We start from the raw sequence: 7926 nt of genomic DNA on the forward strand, positions 1-7926 counted from the left end.
GGGGGGGGGGGGGGGCGCACCAGCCCACCAGGGGCTGGTCCCCTCCCACACTTGGTCCATGCAGCCCTCCGGGGATGGTGGACCCACTTGGTGGACCCCCGGGACCCTCCCGGTGGTCCCGGTACGTTACCGATAAAACCCGAAACTTTTCCGGTGACCAAAACATGACTTCCCATATATAAATCTTTACCTCAGGACCATTCCGAAACTCCTCGTGACGTCCGGGATCTCATCCGGGACTCCGAACAACATTCGGTAACCACATACAAACTTCCTTTATAACCCTAGCGTCATCGAACCTTAAGTGTGTAGACCCTACGTGTTCGGGAACCATGCAGACATGACCGAGACGTTCTCCGGTCAATAACCAACAGCGGGATCTGGATACCCATGTTGGCTCCCACATGTTCCACGATGATCTCATCGGATGAACCATGATGTCAAGGACTCAATCGATCCCGTATACAATTCCCTTTGTCTAATGGTATTGTACTTGCCCGAGATTCGATCGTCGGTATGCCGATACCTTGTTCAATCTCTTTACCGGCAAGTCTCTTTACTCGTTCCATAACACATCATCCCGTGATCAACCCCTTGGTCACATTGTGCACATTATGATGATTTCCTACCGAGTGGGCCCAGAGATACCTCTCCGTCAACCGGAGTAACAAATCCCAGTCTCGATTCGTGCCAACCCAACAGACACTTTCGGAGATACCTGTAGTGCACCTTTATAGCCACCCAGTTACGTTGTGACGTTTGGTACACCCAAAGCATTCCTACGGTATTCAGGAGTTGCACAATCTCATGGTCTAAGGAAATGATACTTGACATTAGAAAAGCTTTAGCATACGAACTACGATCTTTGTGCTAGGCTTAGGATTGGGTCTTGTCCATCACATCATTCTCCTAGTGATGTGATCCCGTTATCAACAACATCCAATGTCCATGGTCAGGAAACCATAACCATCTATTGATCAACGAGCTAGTCAATCAGAGGCTTACTAGGGACATGGTGTTGTCTATGTACTCACACATGTATCTGAGTTTCCTATCAATACAATTATAGCATGGATAATAAACGATTATCATGAACAAGGAAATATAATAATAATAACTAATTTATTATTGCCTCTAGGGCATATTTCCAACACCTCGTCGCCGACGAGGCACGGCCAGCCGGGATGACGACGACGCCGCTCCATGGCGGCGCCGCCGCGCAGACGCCGGACCTCGCCACCGTCGTCACAAGAGTAAGCCCAAACGCTCGCTCGCTCGCTCACTGCCATCTCTGCTTCTGCAACTGCTAACAAGGTGCGATCTACAATTGTGTTTCATCTTTGAGAAGATCCAGGGCGGGCTGGGGGGCAACCTCTACTCCGCCGGGACGGCGACGACGCCCGTTAGGGCGATGCTCGCTGGCATCGCCGCGGCCGGCCAGGAGCTGAAGAAGAGCCCCGTCTGGCTGCAGTTTTCCCAGGCTTTCCAGGCAGCTTGATGTGGGATGGAAGGAAGGAGGCCAACGGAGATAGCTGATGCCCGGGTAACCCCATCCTCCCAAGGTCACCCCTTCCTCTTCTCCTCTTGAGCGTCATCTCGTTATGTTTCTTGGCCTGTTCGATCAATCCTGCAGTCCTCTCCTCCCATCCATGACTATGTTAGATTAATTTCGGATTTTCTCGGGTGATGTATGACGCCCATGACTATGTGTTTCATAGTCTGTTTGTATAATACAGAGCTCTGCTCTGTCGCTCATAGTTCTACCTTACCATCACTTTTAGATTAACTTTGTAAGTGGAAAACGACCATGGGTTATGGATGGGATCTTGTTTGTACCCTCGCCTCCCATCCATGGCAGCCTCTTTCTCCTAACACAATTAGTATTTGTCTATTATTTACAATTCTGGATGGCTTCTCGTGGCATTTTTTGTTGAATAAGGGACTGCCGATCTTTCGACGACTCAACTGAGTTGGGCTTCGGTTTGTGTGTCCCTTTCAGGTGGCTCGATTGGTATTGCTGCAAGTCATCCAGTTTCTGTGTGATGGATGGTGGCGACCTTATCTATGCTGTTGTAGAGTTGTTTATAGGGTTGACAATTAGGAACGAAAGATTCATTTAATCTGGTAGTACCAGTAAGTATTGTTATTAAAATACCTGGTAATTCTAGGTTCTGTAAACTGACGCATGTGAGATATTACGGTATTTGTGACTTGAACTTGCAAAATCTCAACTTATTTGTTATTTCTCGTGAGTGGTTGGCAGATGGATACATATGTGGGAATGTGAGTCTGCTTACAGATAGTTCTCTACCATGTCAGAATAGTATCCGAGGTCTGTTCATTTAGGGATATTTAATTTGTTGTTTTGAATAGAAACTCATTTCCACATATGTTTTGTATGTTTATTATGTTCTGATTCTGGTCGAGCCAGCCATGAGCTTGAATGGTCTAGTAGCAAAACAACATCAAGTTAATTTGTAGCTGTGAGGTCACGGAGTTGTTTTCTATGCCATGGTACAATTATGATTGGAATGAGCCACTTTACAGAATGCACAAGTTTATTACATTCTATCTAGGTTTATCAGCAATGGATGATTGGCACTGATAATTGTTTACATTTGAAAGATACATGGTGTAAGTGCATCTAGTGCCCCTTAGTGATTTTGGTGTATTGAAGACTTATAGGTTAAGGGACTAATGCGTTTGTGAGTGTACACAGGTCTATAAGTCTATGAGGAGTTTGATATTTACAGAGAGAGTCGACCCCTAAAAATGTATATCTTCGACTGAAGACTTTGGTATTTCTGAAGGCTTTCATGAAGACATTTGAAAGTGAAGAAATTGGTGTATCCGTGAAGACTTGATATTCATGCAAGGAATATGAAGCTTGAAGACTTTCGTTTTCATAGTTTTGTTTCTCTCTTTCTCGAGTCATAGGAAACACCGTACTGTTAAAGGGGTCGAGGAAATACTAAGGAAAAATTTCCATGTGATGCTCAACTCAAAATCCTACACCTACCAAACCCTTCGAGTGAAGCCTTTGGAAATCTCACACAGTTCAGTCATTTATTCAGTAATAGAGACGAAGTTCTTCTGGTCGCTGAGGAATTTGTTCTGACTGAGGAGTTAGGAATTCGCCAGTGCGGATTGCCTACACAGTGAGGAACATGATAGCCGTGAGGAATTTGAGAGTCAAAATTCCGACCATTGCTGTGCTGCACGCCAGCTGTCCCAAAATATCTTATCCACCTAACGGTCATATCAGACAAGGGCATTTATGTCTTATCATGCCGGGCTGCTCCCTAGGCTATAAATAGCCGCCCCCTACAACCACTAGCTGGTTGGCTGCTCCGAGAGAAACTGCCACTTGTCATTTGAGAGCAACCCATCCTCCGAGGACTTTGAGCGAAAATCATCGAGTGAGGAAAATCCCAAAAACCCAAACACCTACAAACCCCAAAGTGATTGAGCATCACTGAAGAGATTGATCCTGCGTGGATCCGACGCTTGTTACCTTTGAAGACTATGCTTCTTCCAGACGGTTAGGCGTCATGGTCTAGAGCATCCAAGAGGAATTGTGGATCGCCGAGTGACCTAGTGTGTGAAGGTTTGGAAGTCGCCTGAAGACTTACCACGATTGTTTGGACGAGATCTATGTGATCTTAGTTCAAGGAGAATACGGTGAGACTTGGTGTCCTGAGCTGCGTGCTCAGCGACTGGGTGTCCGGGACTGCGTGTCCTCGAGTTTAAATACTCAGCCGCTCCAACCAGACGTACAACTAAGACAACAGTTGGAACTGGTCAAACAAATCATTGTCTTCACCAACCTTACTGGTTCTATTTCCTCAACGCTTTCATTCCCTCATTATTGTGTTGAGTGATTGTTCATATCTGTGTTTGAAGACTTTGACTGAAGACTTTCTCGATTTCCTCAGTTCAATTTCTTCAGTCTGTTTGTCTTCATCTTGTGATATCCTGTGTTTACGCTTTATGTACTCTGTGCTTGTCTTCATTTCATCACGACGACTAAGTCTGTATCCTGTTATGCTTACTTCTGAGTACTTATTTCGCTGCTAGTAGTTCTTCGCTAAGGAATTTCCTCACCGGCAAATTCCTAAGTGAAGAATTCATAAAAATCGCCTATTCACCCCCTCTAGTCGATATAACGCACTTTCAATTGGTATCAGAGCAAGGTACTCCTTTGTTTTGTGTGATTTTGGTTTAACCACCTGGAGTTTTAGTTATGTCGACCGCAGGTATGATCAAGGTCTCCGCTGGGTGTCCTACCTTCGATGGCACGGACTACCCCTACTGGAAGAATAAGATGCAAATGCATCTTGAAGCAATTGACAACGATCTCTGGTACGTTTTGGAAATTGGTGTTCCCTCAGTCACACCTTCTCTGAATGCTGCTGATGTGAAGAGATTCAAGCAACTCAATTCTCAAGCGAAGAATATCATATGTGGTCATCTGAGTAAAGGACAGTATGGTAGAGTGAGTGCTTTGGAAACTGCTAAGCTTATCTGGGATAGGCTCTTTAAAGTAAATGAAGGAGTCTCAACTCAATGTGACTCTCGTGTTGACGTTCTTCACAATCTCTTCAACCGCTTCAAAAGACTCGACAATGAAAATGTTCAGCAAACCTTCGATCGCTTCACTGACATCTCAAATGAGCTTCAAGCACTTGGCGCCATTGACATCACCGACCATGAGGTGGTGAAGAAATTGCTGAGATCGCTAGATTCCTCATTTGATACTCTGGCACTGATGATTCAAGAGCGAGCTGATTACAAGTCACTAGATCCAACTGATATCCTCGAGAGGCTAAATACTCATGAGTTCCAGCTTGCTGAAAAGAGAGATCTCTATGGTTCAAGCTATGGCAAAACACGTGCCCTGAAGGCCAAAGCTGTGTCTGAATCTGAATGTGAAGACTCTGGCAGTATCCACGGTGATCCTGAAGAATTGAGCCAGGAGCTAGCACTGCTCGTGAAGAAGTTCCAGAAGTTCTCGAAACGTGGTCGCTTTGGAAAATCCTCAAGAAGCAGTGATTCCTCATCAAGTGACTATTAAAGAAGACTCTGCCACAAATGCAAGAAACCTGGTCACTACATTCAGGATTGTCCTCAATGGGAAAAGGAATTAAAGAAGAAAAAATACAAGGATTACAGTTCTGATGATGCTAAGAAGAAGAAGAAATCTTCAAAATCTTCATCATCAAAATCCTCAAAATCTTCATCTCACAAGAAGAGCAGCTCCAAGAAGGCTCGGGCATTCATTGGCAAGGAAATGGACTCTGAAGTTGAATCTGAGGAACATGAAGAAGAGGAGGCTTCTGAGGAGTCCGAGTCTGGTGTGGCGAGTCTGGCTCTCGCTACTGCTTTCGTCAGCAAGTCTATCTTCAACTCTGAAGAAACTGACCACACCAACAAGGCTGACAAAGACAATGATGACTACACTCCCACCTATTGCTTCATGGCAAAAGGTGCCAAGGTAACCAAATACCCCTCCTCTGAATCTAGTGAGGATGAATCTGATGAAAATCTTAAGCCCAGTCACTCTAAACTTGCTAAGATTGCTGTGAAACAACAATAGGCTATTGAAAAACTTCAAAACATGCTAGACAAAAGTGATGATATGTTGGGTGATGAAATGGACCGCACTAAAGACTTAACTGGAAATCTTCAGAGACTTCAGTCTAAGTTTGACAATCTTCAAAGTCATCATAACACTCTCTTATCTGATCACGGGAAGATTTCTTATGAATTTCTTCAAAGAAAGCAAGATCTTGAGAAGCTAAGAGTGAGTTATGAAGATCTTCAGAAGGATCGCGATTCATTACTTGCTCAACAAATCAGCGCTACTCAAGAAGAATTTGTTCCTCCATGGTTAAAGTGCATTGAACGTGAATCTTCTAATTCTTCACCTGAATGTTCAAATGCTTCAACTGTTACAAATTCTTCACCCGCCTCTGCTATCACTAATTCCTCATCTGAGGACATTGCTAGTACTACTAATGATGCAGGGCTGAAGGAATTGTACATGACATGCATGTACAAAAGCCTCAAAGGGCATCAGATTCTTTGTGATGTGCTCAAAAAGCAGATCCTCAACAGAAACCCTAGGAAAGAGGGTATTGCCTTTGAGAGGAAACTCAATGTTGATGGAACATATTGGAAGCCTGAGCAGTACCCCCAAACCTCATGGGTAGCTGCAAAGGGACCTCCAGTTGATCCATCTAACTTATCTGGCTTTACATGTGAATCTTCTCATTCTTCTGATGAGTCATTTGACTCCAACTATAAACTGTTCAAAAATCAGAATGGTGAAGTATTTGCTAGATATGTTGGCACTAACTGCATGAACGGTTCCCTATGAAGAAAATCAGGGTTCCCAAAAGTTATGTTGAAAGTCTTCAGGTGAATGTCCTCATGACACCACCTGTGAAGAACAGGAACCCCAGATCCAATTCTTCATATGGACCTAATTCTTCACATGGATCAAATTCCTCAAATGGATCAAAGTCCTCATATGATCATCATCATGCTAACAAGTCTGTTTCGCAGGGTAGAGCTAAGGGCTATGAATATGCACATTATTCGTCAAATCATTATGTTCATAAGTCCTCGAAGAATTTCTCCGCTTATTCATATGCTTACCCTAACCCCTCTTATGTGAAACGCAATGGATTGGCCTCAATGGCACCTTTCTCATATGGTGCTCGCAGAGTGATGAATTCTTTGCCACCCCTTTAGATGTGGGTGGTGAAGAAAAAGAACTAATCTTTTATGCAGGGTCAGGTCTCCAGACGCGCCTTAACGTCTGAAGAATTTGCTGGAGGCCTGACAAAGTGCCTGAAAGGATGCATGCTAATCATGATGAAATGAACTTTCATTTCACACGTCCTCATACTGTAATATCTGTTTTACTGTTTGATGAAATTCATCTGATGAACTTGATATCATATTCTTCACTGATGAAGTATATGAGATCGTAAGTTGCACTAATTCATCTGCATGATGATCAGCCAAAATTCAACGAGTGGGTTCTAGATAGTGGATGTACAAATCACATGACGGGTGACAAGAGTCTATTGATGGATGCTCCCTTAACACCGTCGCATCTGAAGCACATCATCTTCGCTGACAAAGGCAAAAGTCAGGTATTGGGTCTAGGTAAGGTTGCGATCTCAAAGGATCGACACATGGACAAAGTCATGCTTGTCGAGTCCTTAGGATACAACCTCATGTCTGTCTCAATGCTTTGTGATCTTGATATGGTTGTTGTCTTTGGAAGATATCGATGTGTTGTGATCATGGAAGCTGACTATTCCAAAGTCTTCGAAGGCTTTAGGAGAGGAGATCTGTATATTATTGATTTCTCTATAGGACCACAACCAACAATGTGCTTACTTGCAAAAGCTTCAGAAGGCTGGCTATGGCATCGACGACTTGGTCATGATGGCATGAGGAATCTGAACACGCTTGCAAAGAAGAAGCATGTCATTGGCATTGAGAATGTCAAATTCCTCAAGGATCACTTATGCGGAGCTTGTGAAGCTGGAAAGATGACCAAGGCCAAGCATCCAGCGAAGACTATCATGACCACTAATCGTCCATTCGAATTACTTCACATGGATCTCTTTGGTCCTAATCATTATTCTGCTGTTTCGAATGATGCATCTCTATATGACTTTGTTATTGTTGATGACTATTCTCGTTACACATGGGTACACATTGTCACTTACAAACATGAAGTGCAGGAAATCTTCAAATGATTTTCCTCGAGGGATTCAACCAACTTTGGTGTGAAGATCAAGCACATCAGAACTGACAATGGGACCGAGATTAAGAATTCCAGTCTTGACGGCTATCTTGATGAACTTGGTATTACTCATGAGTTATCTGCTCCTTATACTCCTCAGC

This window comes from Triticum aestivum, chromosome 4B, assembly GCF_018294505.1.
Source record: "Triticum aestivum cultivar Chinese Spring chromosome 4B, IWGSC CS RefSeq v2.1, whole genome shotgun sequence".
In the NCBI taxonomy this organism is placed as follows: Eukaryota; Viridiplantae; Streptophyta; class Magnoliopsida; order Poales; family Poaceae; genus Triticum; species Triticum aestivum.